Raw genomic sequence first — 17,114 nt, forward strand, 5'->3', positions numbered from 1 at the left:
CCCTCCACCCTTACAGCTCAACAATGATACAAAATCTCCTTCATGCCCCTTCCATCTCCTCCTCTCAGATGTGAAAATGTGCCTTCCTCCTCCTGCCCTTTATGCTTGGAATTCCCTTCTAGAATTCACCCATTAAGATTTATCATATTCAAAGCACTTATAAAAGCCTACTTTTATTGCATTGCCTACCAAAAACAGTATGATTACACTTGGAAAAAAGTAACCACAATGTTTGAATCAATGAGACTTCTATGCCTAAATTCTGGATACCCTTCTGGGGTAGGGACAGGTATTAGGAAGAGACTGATGATAATAATGGGGGATTTGATTACTGGAAATTATAAAGTTGGTTTTGTGATGACCAGGAGAATTGCATGGTGAATTGCCTGCTGGGTGAAGATTGAGGACGTCTCAGGACATCTAGATAGACTTATGTGCTGTGCTGGGGAGAAGCCAGTGATAATGGCACATGGAGGTACCAATGATATAGGGAAAGGTAGGAGAGAGATCCTGGAGGCCAATTTTAGGCTGCTAGGTAAGAGATTAAAGTCTGGGACCTTTACGGTAACATTCTCTAAAATGCTTCCAGTTCCACATGCAAGATCAATTAGATGGTCAGAAGAGTAGGGTCTGTATCCATGGATGAGACAATGCTGTTGGGAGGCGTTATTTAGGTTTATAAGGTACTTGGGAACCCTTTGGGAAAAGAGGAGCCTATACAGGAAGTATGGGCTCCGCCTATACCAAAGAGGAACCAGATTGCTAGCATGCTAAATTAAAAAAGTCATCAAGGAGTTTTTAAACTAAGGGCTGGGGGGGAAACCAACAGGTGCAGAGGAGCACATGATTTGACAGACGCATCCCTTTCAGGGGTATCGAATAAAAGAGAGACTCTGTATTTTAGTATGGAGGAAAGGATAGAAGTTGATAAATTACTGGTTGGATCTGAAGAGAAACAGTCAAATAAAAAATTGTCCCAATCAATTACATCACATGAAGGCAGCCAACGAAAAATTGACAGATTTTGTAAGTGCCTGTATACAAAAGCAAGAAGTCTAAATACTAAGGTGGGTGAACTTGAGTGCTGGTATTAAATTAAGATATTGATATTCCAACAGAAACTTAGTGGAATGAAGATAATCAATGTTACACGGTAATATCAGGGTACAAAATATATAGGAATGACAGAATAAGTTGTGCTGGCCGGGGGGGGGGGAGGGGGAGAAGGTGGCACTATATGTGAAAGAAAGCATAGAGTCATATATACAGTAGTACAAATCTTAAATGAATCAAACTGTACCTCAGAGTCTCTATGGATAAAAATTCCATAATTGAAGAATAAGAGTACAGTAGTGACAATGATGGTGATTGTGAAAGGCTCAGGGAGATTAGAGAGGCTACAAAAACCCAGTAACAATGGGGGATTTCAACTATCTCCATATGGACTGGGTACATGTCACCTCAGGACAGGATGCAGAGAGTGAGTTTCTAGAGACCACAAATGACTGCTTCCTGGAGCAGCTAGTCCAGGAACCCACAATGGGAGAGGCAATTCTTAATTTAGGCCTAAGTGGAGCACAGGATCTGATCCAAGAGGTGAATATAGCTGAACCATGCTTGGTTCTAGCTTCCATAATGTTATTAAATTTAACTTCCTTATAAGGGGGAATATTCCAAAGAAACCCTCCACAAAAACATTTAACTTCAAAAGTGGGAACTACACCAAAATGAGGCTAGTTAAATAGAAATTAAAAGGGACACTCAAAAAAGTGAAATGCCTGTAAATTGCATAGAAAGTTTAAAAAAATGCCTTAATAGAGGCTCAATCTATATACTCTACCCCAAATTAAAAAAACAAACAAGAGGACAAAAAAAACTACCACCATGGCTAAACAAAGAGTAAAAGAGGCAGTTAGAGACAAAAAACATCCTTTAAAAATTGGAGGTCAAATCCTACTGAGTTAAATAGAAAGGAACTTAAATTCTGGCAAGTATAAAAGTATAATTAGGCCAAAAAAGAATGTGAAGAACTAGCAAAAGACACAAACTAACAGCAAAAAAAAAAAAAAAAAAAAGACACCAGAAGCAGAAGCCTGCCAGACAATTAGTGGGGTCCCTGGAGGTGCCATTGTTGGGAAGCCAAATGAATTCTTTGCGCCAGACTTCACTGCAGAGAATGTGAGGGAGATTTCCACACCCGAGCCATTCTTTTTAGATGACAAATCTAAGGAATTGTCCCAGATTGTGGTATCAGTAGAGGCGCTTTTGGAAGAAATGGGTAAATTAAACAGTAATAAGTCACCAGGACCAGATGGTAGTCACCCAAGAGTTCTGAAGAAACTCAATTGTGAAATTGAAGAACTACTAACTTTGGTATGTAATCTATCACTTAAATCAGCCTCTCCACTAGATGGCTGGCTGATAAATAACGTGATGTCGATTTTTTTTTTTAAAAAGGCTCCAGAGATGATCCTGGTGATTACAGGCCAACAAAACCTGTCTTCAGTATGAGGAAAGTTAGTTGAAACTATAGTAAAAAACAGAATTATCAAACATCTCGATGAACATGATTTGTTGGGGAAGATTCAACATGGCTTTTGTAAAGGGAAATCATACCTCACCAAACTATTAAAATTCTTTGAGGGGGGTCAGCAAACATGTGGACGACAGTGATCCAGTGTATATAGTGCACTTGGACTATCAGAGTTTTTGACAAGGTCCTACATTAAAGGTTCTTAATGTAAGGAGTCATGGGTTAAGCGCGAAGATCCTCTCATCTATCAGTAACTGGTTAAAAATAGGAAACAGGGTAGTAATGAACAGTCAGTTTTCACATTGGAGAGAGGTAAATAGCAGGGTCCCCAGTGATCTGTATTGGGATAGGTGCTGTTCATCATATTCATCACTGATCTGGACAAGGGGGTAAAAAATGAAGTGGCAAAGTTTTGAGATGGTAAACATTCTTCTAGGTAGTTAAGTCCAAAGATGTCTACAAAGAGTTACAAAGGGATCTCACAAAACTTGGTGACTGGGCAACAAAATGGCAGATGAAACTGAGTGTCAATCAATTTAAAGTAATGCACATTGAAAAACATAATTCCAACTATACATACAAAATGATGAGGTCTGATCTTACAGGCATTGTGGATAGTTCTCAGAAAACATCTTCTCAATGTGCAGCAGAGTCAAAAAAGCTAGCAATGTTAGGAACCATGATGAAAGGACAGTTAAGAAGAGAGAAAATATCAAATGCCTCTACGTAAATCCATGGTATGCCCACATCTTGAATACTGTGTGCAGTTCTGGTCATCCCATCTCAAAAAAGATACATTAAAAGTACAGAGAAGGGCAACAAAACTTATTAGGGTATGGAACAGCTTCCATACGAAGAGAGATTTAAAAGACTGGGATTGTTCACCTTAGAAAAGAGATGATAGAGGTCTATAAAATCATGAATGTTATGGAGGAAGTGAATAAGGATGTGTTATTTACTCCTTCACCTAGCATAAGAACCAAGGGTCACCCAACAAAATTAATAGGCAGCAGGCTTAAATCAAACATCATGAAGTACTTCTTCACACAATGCACAGTCAATCTGTGGAACTTGTTGCCAGGGGATGTTGTGAAGGCCAAAGGTATAACTGGGTTCAAAACAGAATTAGATAAATTCATGGAGGATAGGTACATGAATGGCCATTAGCCAAGATGGCCAGGAACATAACACCATGCTCTAGTTGTCCCTAAACCTCTGACTGCTAGAAGCTGGGACTGGACGACAGAGGATGGATCAGTCAGTAAACTGCCTGGTTCTGTTCACTCCCTCTGGAGTATCTGACATCAGCCACTGTCAGAAGACCAGATACTGGACTGGATGGACCATTAGTCCAAACCAGTATGGCCATTCTTATATTATTTTCTTAAACAGTCAACCGTATATGTGTGATCTTTCCTGCACCTCCCCTTCCTTATCTATGTTATATCCTCCTTTGTCTGTCAGGTCCATATTTTAGACTGTAAGTTGTTTGGCTCCAGAACCTGGTTTTTTTTAATATGCTAAGGGAAAAATTAATTCCAGAGCTGCTGACCCTTGACAGAGAAGGCCCTGCATATCACCATCTTTAGATTATGGACCAGATCCTCAAGTAGTGGAATTCAGTATAGCTCCATTTACTTCAGTGGAGCCATTTGATTTACACAAGGTGGTCCGATGCCTTCAGATAGTCAGCCTTACAGCAGTGCTGAATTCAGGCTGCCCTGACAAAGTCACAGGGCAAGAAATAGTCCTGTTAGGTAGAAGGGCATTTAAATTGCTTGAGGCTTTAAATACCAAAACCAGGAGGTTGAATTAAACTTGCGGAAGAACACAGACAGTGTAGTCTCTGGAGCTTGGGCATCAGTGAAAGCTCTCGAATGGTCCTGTTTCCGTGTTCTATTGTACCTGCAGCCCATAAGCATGATCAGTGCATCCTTAAGAAGCCCCTGATAACTGGACTCCTCTAGAGTCCTCATCACAATTTAACACTCTTCTTCACCTACCAGGAACTGCTTTCATCTCTCAGGGGAACTTTGCCTGGGGAACAAGAGGTCAGGCTGATGCAAGGAGATGTAAATTACACTTCCCTTTGCCAGCTTGGGTGTCTGAATTTCAAATCCAGTAGCACTTGCAGATCATGAATGTGACATTCTTGAGGCATTTATAAAAATAAAATGAGAAAACCAAAAAATATTTGTACCGATTGTTCTTCAAATCATGCAGTTGTTGAAAAATAAAGTGTCTGTGCTTACTTGTCTGAGGCAAAAACATAAATGGGTAAACTATAATCCTTATCGATTTTTATTTTCACAAAAACAATAATCAACCTGACTTAGTATGAGGGAATTAAGATTCCAGGTACAGTCTGGTGTGTGATTCCATTGTTTTCTGTGAAGAATGGCTCATATCTAAATGGTTTCCTCAGAGACTCTGCAACCCATTGAAATTCAGGGTCTGACACTGAATCAAAGAATGTTATGGTCCTGGTAGGTAAAATGGGAGTTAAACATCATGTAAATACTAGCATCTCTCTCTCATTCAAAGAGTCTGGTCAGTCTCTGGAGTATATTTTCTCAAAATGATACATGAAGAAAACAGTCTCCTGTGTGGAAAGGCACATCTTCCCAGCAGCCAAGTGTAAAAGGGTTGAAAAGATTAGTTCATCCTTCACTTTAAAAGAAAACAAACACATGGTAAATAAATGTGGCAGCAAAGCAAAGAAACATTCTGCCTAACAGGGATGTCCACCCTCCCCCTTGTCATATGGGAATGAGAGTAAGGATTATGCTGATGATCAAAAGAAATAAATCACTCTCTCTCTCTCTCTCTCTCTCTCTATGGAAAGAGGTGTCTGAAACATCCTTGGAGTAAGACATGAAAAGGAAGTTCTTTGCTCCTCTTCTTCTGTCAATTCCCCTTTCTTCTCTCTACGTACTCCCTAATGCAGGTCCTGAGGAGAGGTGTGGGGCAGGAGGAGAAACGGAATATCTTTGTGAACATACACAGATCAAAAACACTCTGGAATATAAAATTCAAGTGTTAAAGACCCCAAAGCAAAACTTAGAATATTCAGTGGTAAGGTTATAACAAAGGGCGGCCTGCCAATTAATTAATTACAGACATAACTTTCTGTATTAGAAATCATATCCTAACCTGAGGGTCCCAAAGGAGTGGGAGCACTGATACACCTTGGCCATAATACAAACAGGAGAATCTGAAGCCAAAGAAACTGAAATACATTACACACTGTGTGCATCCCGTTTCATGTGTGAATCAGAGGCACAATGACTTTTTTGGAGTTAAAGCCACTAGGGTAGGATAATGCACTTAGTCCTTCTCCTCACAGCTTAATATCACCCTTGCAAATAAGTTTCATCAGTTTAAAACAACAAAACAAAAACCTTTTGTGTGCTTGAGGTTTGATCCAAAGCCCATTGAATTCAGTGGAAAGATTCCCTTTGAAACACTGGTGTTTGGATCAGGCACTAACCATTATTCTATGACAATGGATTGTGGGTCTCTGTGTTTATGGAGTCTGAATGGCTCCATATCGATTTTACTACAATTATGAGTAAAAGTTAACTTTTTTTTGTAATACTGCTGGCCTATGAACTCAACCTGGGTTGTTTTCTTACTTGTACATCATCAATAGTAGTGAAATTTTACAGGCCAGACACTGCCCTCAACCTTCTGGAAGGTATAACTGAGGGCATACTTTGAAGCTCTTAAGGGTTGCCTAGTAATAACTGAGGGCATAATTTGATTTTCTGAAACTTTATTCCTGATGATGATACAAGAGAAGGAAAGAAACTAGCATGTCTTTCAGGTCCTAGGTTGAGTTTTCAGAGTGGCAGAAAATACTTATTTACTTGTAAACTGAGTACATTTGATATAGAGTAATTTAATCACTAGAAAATGGAACCTCAAGTTGCCATTGTATTACAAACCATGTTGTGTTCTCCATAGTTGTAAATCCATTATTTTCAAGGGAGTTACTCTGGATTTACACCTATGTAACAGAGAAGAATCTGATCTCATTTTGGGAGCAGGCTTAATTTTACTCTACGGCAATGTGAAAGGAAATGTTATTAAAAGACTGAATGTGAGGTTGAGGCTAACGGTCCCTCAAGAAAGGCCTCAAGTGAAGTTACTCCATTGCATGGCACTAAAGTTTGATTTTACTTCACCTGATGATTATCACCTTCATTCTGGATATTGTAGGACAAACTGCAAAGCACAAAAGAAATCAAGACATCTAATTTCTTCTTTTTTTAAGTCAGGTCATTAGCTCAGAACTAGAGAATAGCCACCATTTTGTGTGGGGCAAACAAACAACTCATCCAGGATTACATCCAGTAAAACGGTAAACTTTTATTTCTCCTGGCCTCAGTGGGGGGCCTGATCCTTAGTTTGGTTCCTGATGCACTACCACAATACAAATAAATAATAATTTTAAAAGCAGCACATGCAGTCTTTCACATGTATGTATAATGATTCACTCTTTAACAAGGGCACGTAAAAGCTGAGAGTCAAAATATTTTTGTGTGTATGATTTCTGCAACACAGGCCAAGAGAGGTTGTAACAATTTTAAACGTTTTTGTCAGCTGTGCTGTGGATACAGAGATTCTCCTTTGCACACCATTGTGAGCCAAAGTAAATAGAAATATGGCCATATTTTCGGACTCAGATGTTGTGCAGAGCTTACTGGAGAAAATCAAAATAAAGACTTTTTTTTTGGTAGTGGATGAATTAAATCCAGGGTGTGATGGGCAGGAAATGAAACCCAACTGATTTTTCTCATTTTTAATCATGTTCTTATTTGATAATTATATTGCTGTAGTAGCTAAAGGCCACAGGTGAGTTTGGCCTCATTGTGCTAGGTACTATATAAACATCTTAGACTTCTTTTTTTATAATATCTATGTGAGTGCAATATTTATCACTGTTGACTGACTGCTGTGGAGACAACGTCCTATGTTTATCATTAAGCACTCTCCATTGCCAGTGTAACAACCCTGACCTGAAGGAACCACCTCTAGGAGTGAGGGTAATTCAAGGTCAAGTTCTTTGTTGGGGTAACTCCAGCAATGTCCTGGAATTATGCTTGCAGAGAGGTTTGGTCCTCAGTCTTCATGCCCAATCAGTCCTTTGTTTCTGGTCTGAGATTACCTGCAAGAAACCCAATCGGTGCCAGTTGTGCTGGCATTTTTGTGATGGGACCACTTGTTCAGTAGGGACTAGACAAAGGCTGCCATATTCATTTCATAGATCTAATGGCCATTTCCGATCTGGGCTGGATTCAACTGGTATCCCAGAGGTGAAATCCTCTATCAGCAGTCACCAGCTTTCTCAGTCAGTGGATTCTTTTTTTTTAAGTATACTGTTATTGCCATTAGTAAAAATTGTATAGCAATTGGAAGTAAAACAAACAAACTAATAGAGTGAAGTGGTGAAAATATAAGATTTAAAAAACCCTCCAGTTCCCAATTTTGTCATCAATTTGGATGAGCAGCTGGAACAGATATTTTTAACATGGTATAAATGCCATGGTATAAATGCCATACAATTAATGGATGTTGCGGGGGGAGAAAGTACTGCAAATCTCACCAGGCCAAATGACAGAAAAAATGGAAGCTGACCTAAAGGAAGTGGATGTTGGAGCAAAGACATACAGAGTGGACAAAACGGATGGTGAAGTGAAATAGCCTGATTTTTCATTTGGATAAACTGAGAGGCTGTCAAACAGTTTCACCTCCAGGGCCTTTTTTGAATTAGCACTAGTTTGACAGTTTGTGCTGTGAGGTGCCTCAGGATTAAAAATGTAGAGAATAGAGATGCCAGTCTGACTCCAAGAGAAGATGACATTCAGTAGATTTGTATTGGATTGCATCTTTATCACAGTAGAAGACATGTCTTGCTTGTTCTGGTAAATGTCTTGCTTGCTTTTCATTTGCCGGACACCAAAAAATGCAGATTGACAGACTGATTAGCTCTCATACCCTCCTCTAATGATTCTTTATTCAATCACATTTAAAGGGATTCATAATCAGGAATATTAAGGACAGGACAGTAATGCCACACCAATTATTATTGCTTCTCAGACATCTTTGTGAGAAGCAGAAATTATTAGTTATTCAATCAAAATAAGAAAATATTTATCAGTTATCACTGAGTGAGTTTTGTGTCTCACTAGAGCTATATTTGCAATTGAACTGTATGGAAAGTAGAATGGGTAATTATCTTATTCATGCTTGTTTATTTCAGATTTCAAAAGGCAGAGGACTCAGTTAGATAGAAAATACTGCTGTCCTGATCGCTTAAGCAAGGGTATGTTTTGCATGTAGTAGATCCTGTGTTTTACTTGGGGGGGAAATAAGGCAATGCTTTTTTTTCAAACCTTTCTTGATTTGAGGGGACAGGAATGTCAGGAGGAGAGGAAACGTATGCAACTCACAATCTGTTCTTAACCCCTCCTTTTCTGAAATTATAGTAGAAATAATACTTGGCAAGATTTTCAAAAGAGACTAGTGATTTTGGATGCCCAGCTTGAAACACCTCAAAAAGGACTTGATTTTCAGAGGGTTGGAGGCTCAACACTTTCTGAAAATCAGGTCCCTTTCATGTGTCAGGTTGGATGACCAAAAATCAAAGCACCCAACATCACTAGTCACTTTTGAAAATCTTACCTTCAACTTTTTATAGCACCTTTCATAAAAAGATCTCAAAGTACTTTACAGACATTAACAAAATAAGAGTGTCTCTAACCTAGATGCAGTAATTAAGTATTACTGTTTTCATTTACTATCTGCATCTCACAAATAGGAAGAATGAGACAGACAAGTAAAATGTTTTGAGCACAATCACACAGGAAATTAGTGGCAGATCCTGATCCCCAGTCTCATGCTTTAGCCATAAGACCATCCTTCCTAAGTGGAGCACAGGTTCTAGTTCAAGAGGAGAATATAACTGAACTGCTTGGTAATAGTGGCCTGGGGGAGGGGGGATCAGCAAACAAGCCTACCTCTATAGTATTTAATTTCAGAAAGGGGAACGACACAAAAAATGGGAAGCTAATTAAACAGAAATTAAAAGGTACGGTCACAAAAGTGAAATGCCTGCAAGCTGCATGGAAACTTTTTAAAAATATCATAATAGAGGCTCAAATTAAATGTATACCCCAAATTTAAAAACATAGTAAGAAGACCAAAAAAGTGCCACCCAAAATCCAGATCCATGCACTCTGGAACTTTGAGAGATTCAGATCTATGACTGAAATTTTCAGCTAGGAGCTGTCTCTAACTTTCATGCACTATAAATGCCTGATTTAAACAAGTCTACAATGGATTTTTTTAAAAGCCATATATAAAATGAAGAAAATATGTATGCATTGGTGGATCTATTCTTCTTAGTTTCCCTCTTCTGATCCCTGCCCCTTGTAAAAATTTTAAGTTGTTAGACTGGTAGCACTGAATGTTGAGTTCCTCTGTTTAGCCATAGAACAGGTAAAGCGTGGGCAGACACAATGCATGCTTCTCCATATAACACCTCCCATATACTTCAGCCACAGCCTGGACTGCTCTCTTGTACAAGTGAATGGGTAATTCAGTCTCCATGCCAGTCCATTCAGACCTTTGCCTCCTTCTGAGATTGGCAGTAATGGTGACCTGGTTATTATGTGACCATCTTACCCATAAAAACTCTTCTGGGACCACCAACTAATTTCACATAGGTCAAAAAACAGCTATTGGGGGTGAAAACTTTGTCACTATTGACCTTGACTGGATTTGAACTGGTGACAAGGAGGTGAAAGGTTCTAAATCCCATTAGCACCAGGAATTTCCTGAGACATTCCATATATATCACTGTTTGTGATACACTGTGCCTTAAATGTTTAATTTGGTGGAATGAATGGCTAGAAAATCTGTGGAGAGGCCCCAGGCCAATGAATTTAACAAAGAAAATACATTAATGAAAATTGAAGCCGTTTGCGTATATGCAATTGTGCTGCTGCTACTGCTTATTTTTTCCCCCTAAGTAGTTCCTTTACCCAAATACTGAATTATCTTTCTCTTTTGCATGTATTTTATGATTATAATAAAACCAGTGAGGGAAGGATTATGCACATTATAAGGAAAATATATCAGGCTTTTATGTTAACCTTTCAAGCCTACTATGTGTATTTAAATGCCTTTGCAAAATGACCTTTCATGGGCCGTGTCTAGACTAGGTTAAAGGTGTGTAAGAACATTGCTATTGTGTATTATTATGTTTATTATGTAATGCCTCGGAAGCAACCAAGAAGGGGCCCCATAATGCTAGGTATTGTACTATTCCGTACAAAGTCCCTGCTCCCTAAGAATTTACAGTGTAAATAGAAAAGACAGACAAAGGATAGGGAACAGAGATACAACATACAAGTAAAAAGAACAGGAGTACTTGTGGCACCTTAGAGACTAACAAATTTATTTGGGCAAAAGCTTTCGTGGGCTAAAACCCACTTCATCGGATGCATGCATTGGCCAGGCTGGACAGTCTCTGCATGGAGGAATGGATGGACACAGATCAGACATCAAGAATTATAGCATTCAAGGGCCAGTCGGAGAGCACTTCAACCTCCCTGGTCACTCAATTACAGATCTAAAAGTCGCAATTCTCCAACAAAAAAACTTCAAAAACAGACTCCAAGGAGAAACTGCACAATTGGAATTAATTTGCAAACTGGACATCATTAAATTAGGCTTGAATAATGACTGGGAGTGGATGGGTCATTACACAAAGTAAAAACTTTTTCCCCCACTGTTACTCACACCTTCTTGTCAACTGTTGGAAATGGGCCATCCTGATTATCACTACAAAAGTTTTTTTTCTCTTTCTGATAATAGCCCACTTTAATTGATTAGTCTCATTATAGTTGGTATGGCAACACCCATTTTTTCATGTTTTCTGCGTATATATATATTCCTACTCTATTTTCCACTCCATGCATCTGATGAAGTGGGTTAGATCCCACGAAAGCTTATGTCCAAATAAATTTGTTAGTCTCTAAGATGCCACAAGTACTCCTCATTCTTTTTGCTGATACAGACTAACACAGCTACCACTTTGAAACCTGTCAACGTACAAGTAGATATGGCTTGTAAACATCATGTTTAGGGTTGTCAGGCGTTCAGTTTTTGACCGGCAGTGCAGTGGGGCAAGGCAGGCTCCCTGCCTGCCCTGGCTCCTCATGGCTCCTGGAAGTGACTAGTATGTCCCTGCAGCCCCTAGGCATAGGGGTGGCCAGGGAGGCTCCACGTACTGCCCCTGCCCCAAGCGGTGGCTCCACAGCGCCCATTGGCCAGTGGGAGCTAGGTGTGGGGCAGTGCACAGAGCTGACTAGCCTCAGCTCCTCCACTGTGGAGCTGCAGGGATATACCGTCCGCTTCCGGGGAGCTGCCTGGAACCTGCACCCTGCACCCCATCCCACACCTCAACCCTCTGTCCCAGCCCTGAGCCCCCTCCCACACTCTGAATCCCTCAGCCCCACACCCTAGAATGGAGCCCCCTCCTGCACCTTATCCCTGGCTCCACAAAAGAGCCTGCACACACAGCCAGAGCCCTTCTCTTCCTCCCCCCCCCCGGTGCCCCAGCCCTGAGCCTCCTCCCCCACCCTAAACCCCTCATCTTTGGCCCCATCCCAGAGCCTGCACCCTCAGCTGGAGCCCTCACCCCTCCCACACCCTAACCCCCTTCCCCAGCCTGGAGCCTTCTCCTGCACTCTGAACCCCTCGGCCCCACCCTCCAGCCTGGACCCCACTCTGGCACCCCCATCCCCTGCCCCAGCCCGGTGAAAATGAACGAGTGAGCAAGGGTGGGGGAGAGTGAGCGAGTGATGGAGGGAGGGGGGATGGAGTGAGCAGGGGTGGGGCCTCGGAGAAGGGGCGAGGGAAAGGCCTCAGGGAAGGAGTGAGGCAGGGGCGGGGCAAAGATGTTTGGTTTTCTGCAATCAGAAAGTTGGCAACTCTAATCATGTTAATTCCACTGTTGGTTGCTTGGTTTTGTTTTTAGATGGGGTTTATTAGGGATGGGGATTAGCTAGCTAGAAAGACAAAGGGAGTGGGGCATCAATAGGCTGAGTTGATGGGAACAGGGCAAAAGAGAAGAAAGAGGGGAAAGAGGGGCAGGTATAAAGGCTGAGGAGAAGAGATGGGTGGGGGGTTGGGCCAGGAGGGGGATGGAGCAAATAGCCAGTCAGCACAGGAGAGAGAACCAACATGTTTGGAAACTCCAGTGTAGACAAGTGTATGCAGTAGTGTTGTAGTCATGTCAGTCCAAGAGTATTAGCCCCCGTCTACACTAAGAGTTTAGGTCAAATTTAGTAGTGTTAGATCAATTTAATCCTGCACCCATCCACATGACGAAGCCATTTTTGTCGATTTAAAGGGCTCTTAAAATCGATTTCTGTACTCCTCCCCGATGAGGGGATTAGCACTGAAATTGACCCTGCTGGGTCGAACTTGGGGTAGTGTGGATCCAATTCGACGGTATTGGCCTCTGGGAGCTATCCCAGAGTGCTCCATTGTGACCGCTCTGGACAGCACTCCTCAACTCAGATGCACTGGCCAAGTAGACAGGAAAAGCCCCGCGAACTTTTGAATTTCATTTCCTGTTTGGCCAGCATGGTGAGCTGATCAGCACAGGTGACCATGGAGTCCCAGAATCACAAAAGAGCTCCAGCATGGACCGAATGGGAAGTACTACATCTGATCGCTGTATAGGGAGATGAAGCCGTGCTATCCGAATTCCGTTCCAAAAGATGGAAATGCCGGAATATTTGAAAAAATCTCCAAGGGCATGAAGGATAGAGGTTATAACAGGGACCCTGCTGTGCTCTTCTAACCACCCTGGTGTCTGGCTCCGCGTAATCAGCGGCCAGGCCATTTGCCTCAACCTCCTACCCAGCCATAAACATCTCCCCTTTACTCTCACAGATATTGTGGAGCACACAGCAAGCAGTAATAACAATGGCAATATTGGTTTCACTGAGGTCTAACCGAGTCAGTAAACTGCACCAGCGAGCTTTTAAACGTCCAAAGGCACATTCTACCACCATTCTGCACTTGCTCAGCCTATAGTTGAACTGTTCCTTACTACTGTCCAGGCTTCATGAGCCATGGGAGCCAGGGGTAAGCTGGGGTAGGTGTGACTGCACGGTGCTGCTGACTGAGAGAGCAGCCTGAGGCAGAAGCCTCCAGCTGGCATGATACTCCAGGCAGGGCTGAATCTCCATTAGATGAAACTTAAAGAAGAGAATGACCTGGAGGCATTCACATTTTTGTCCAGGTGCCCCCGATTGACCTCACCAACCGACCTCACCGAGGTCGGCCAGGAGCACCCATGGGACGATGATGATGATGGCTAGGAGTCATATTGCACCGTCTGCCATCCGCAAGGCAAGGCAAGGGGATGCTGCTGTATAGCTCTGCAGTACCACATCTGCCAGCAGCACCCAGGAGACATACGGTGACAGTGAGCTGAGCGGGCTCCATGCTTGCTGTGGTATGTCGTCTGCATGGGTAACCCAGGAAAAAAGGGGAGAAACAATTTTTTGCCGTTGCTTTCACGGAGGGAGGGGGCCTGACGACATGTACCCAGAACCACCCGTGACAATGTTTTTGCCCCATCAGGCATTGGAAGCTCAACCCAGAATTCCAATGGGCAGTGGAGACTGCGGGAACTGTGGGATAGCCACCACAGTGCAATGCTCCGAAAGTCGACGATAGCCTCGGTACTGTGGACACACTCCGCCGACTTAATGCGCTTAGTGGGGACACACACAATCGACTGTATCAAATCAGTTTCTAAAACATTGGCTTCTATTAAATCGACCTAATTTCGTAGTGTAGACATACCCTTAGACATTGTGACACTGTACCTTTTTAGACACTGTAGGTACATCTACACTGCAATTACACACCCACAGCTGCTCTGTGCCAGCTGACTTGGGCTCGCGGGGCTCAGGCTGTTTAACTGCGATGTAGATGTTCGAGTCTGGGCTCCATTCCAAAAATTCTCGGACCTTTTGAGGTATGAGGATCCCAGAGCTCGGGCTGCAACTTGAGCCTGAACATCTGCACCACAATTAAACAGCTCGACAAGCCCAAGTCAGCTGGCACGGGCCAGCTGGGGGTGTCTAATTGCAGGGTAGATATACCCTGTGACACTCTGATTACCTTTCCCAGACCTGAAGAAGAGCTCTGTGTAGCTTGAAGGCTTGTCTCTCTCACCAACGAAAGTTGGTCCAGTAAAAGAAATGACCTTTCCCACCTCGTCTCTCTAGTGTAGACAAGACATGCTGTCCTTGGCATGCGCTGAGTGGGTCATATATGTATTGTTTGGTAGATTATAAAGCCTGACGGGACCGCTGTGATAATCTCCAGTATAACCAAAGCCATAGGATTTCCATGAATTAATTTCTGTTTGAACTAAAGCATATCTTTTGGGGGAAAAAAAATCCAGTCTTGATTTAAAAACTTCCAGTGATGGGAATCCACCACAACTCTTGGTAAGTTGTTCCAATGGTTAATTAACCTACACTATTTTGGGGGGTTTTTTTTGTTTGTTTTGTTTTAAATAACCAACTGCTTTATTTCTTGCCTGAATTTGTCTAGCTTCAACTTCCAGTCATTGGATCTTGTTATACCTTGCCTTCTACAATGAGGACCTTTTATTGACAAATTATATTCCCCGTGTAGGTATTTATAGACTGATCAAGTCACCCCTTAATCTTCTCTTTGTTAAACTAAACAGATTGAGCTCCTTGAGTCTATCACTAAAAGGCGTGTTTTCCTGCCCTTTAAGGATTCTTGTGAATTTCCTCCAGTTTATCAACATCCTTTTGGAACTGTGGACAACAGAAGTGAACACAGTATTCCAATAGTGGTCACACCAGAGACAAATACAGAACCCATCTTTTCATGTGCTGTATATTTATACCTGCTGACCGTATTTCCTCGTTGTTTTTACATGATGTCTAAGTCCTTTTCAGAGTCACTGCTTCCCAGGATAGAGTCCCCCATCTTGTAAATGTGGCTTATACTCTTGTTCCTAAATTTATTACTTTACATTTGTCCATATTAAAATGCATCTTGTGCCCAGCTTCCCAACTGATCCAGATCACTCTGTGTCAGTGACCTGTTCTCTTCTTTAATTACCGGTTCCCCAATCTTTGTGTCATCTGTAAACTTTTTATGTTTTTTTTTCCAGGTCACTGATAAAAGTGGTAAATAGCATTGGGCCAAGAACCAATTCCTGTGGGACCCCAGTGGAACCACATCTGCTGGATAATAATTCCCTGTTTGCAATGATATTTTGTGACCTATCACTTAGCTGGTTTTTAATCCATTTAAACTGTGCTCTGTTGATTTTGTATCATTCTAGTTTATTAATCAAAAGGTTGTGTGGTACTAAGTCAAATGCCTTCTAGAAATCTAAATATCTGACATCAACACTATTACCTTTATCAACCAAACTGGCATTTCTCATAAAAATCAATTACATTAAAGCTAAAGCTGATTAGTGAGGCTACACTTTAACTCTACTAGCTCAGTAAGTGTTAACATCAATGCTGCCTTGTTTGCAGTAGACTTATAACTCCTATTAATAATTTATTAACCCTTTATAAACTATTTATAAACAGAACCTTACTATGGAGTATGACCCAACTAATGGACTCCTGAAAATGACCTTGGGGAACACAGAGCTAGTTAAAAAGGTTGAATTCTGAAATCCAGGAGAGCCCTGAAGGAGAGAGGAGTGATCCATCAACCCTAACACAGCAATCAGAGGAGGAAGCCCCCATCTGCTGATTTGACTAGAGCCACTATCCAAAATATGAGTGACCTTATTCACCCTCCAAAGGAAGCTTAGGGTTGTTCTGTGAATCAGTAGAGAGATTAAGGCAGGCTGCCTATCACTACTACAGCTGCGCAAGGAGGCAAGTCCAACTGATTGTTTTCCTGTTAGATCTTGCACCCTTTATTTACCTTTGGCTTCCAGAGGTGGGTCTGGAATGTAAGCAGCATAGGCAGCTTACTGCCTACAGTGTCCATTAGAATGACAGATCAGAGCAACTATGAAGACTTACTGTGTTGTATGTAGCTATTTAACTTACTACTTTTTTTCTATGATCCCCAGTTGGTGTAAATTGGCATAACTCCATTGACTTAAATTACTATATATTCTCTTTCCAATTAAACTTGGCTTCAGTGGAACTATGCTGGTTTACATCAGCTGAATATCTTGTACTCTCTCTTTACATTTTTAGAAGTTGGCTGACTGTGAAGGAAGCTGCCATTTGGGGAAGTAGTGTCTGATGCAGCATGTTACAAAGGAGACACATAAGGGACTTTCCCATTGAGACTTCACTTTTGTTCTTTCTTGTTTTGTCTCAATCTTCTCAATCTAAAATAAATGACATTCAGATTGAAAGGATGTATTAACTTTTTATGACCAAAGAACATGCCACCTACCAAATCATCTCTTCCTTTCAAGTGCAGAAAATAATTCCCTGGTAGAGGACATATGAAATACTAAAGTAAT

General features: G+C 41.5%; 1 long non-coding RNA gene across 2 annotated transcripts in view; it reads left to right on the top strand.

Moving 5' to 3' along the window:
* LOC123349609 overlaps positions 1-17,114 on the top strand; it is a 352,657-nt gene that overhangs the window by 255,194 nt on the left and 80,349 nt on the right. For both annotated transcript variants that reach the window (XR_006573599.1, XR_006573598.1), the window contains exon 4: positions 8,799-8,861. This is a non-coding gene — a long non-coding RNA (uncharacterized LOC123349609). The remainder of the gene's footprint in view (positions 1-8,798; positions 8,862-17,114) is intronic.

This window comes from Mauremys mutica, chromosome 1 (assembly GCF_020497125.1).
Source record: "Mauremys mutica isolate MM-2020 ecotype Southern chromosome 1, ASM2049712v1, whole genome shotgun sequence".
Classification (NCBI taxonomy): Eukaryota; Metazoa; Chordata; order Testudines; family Geoemydidae; genus Mauremys; species Mauremys mutica.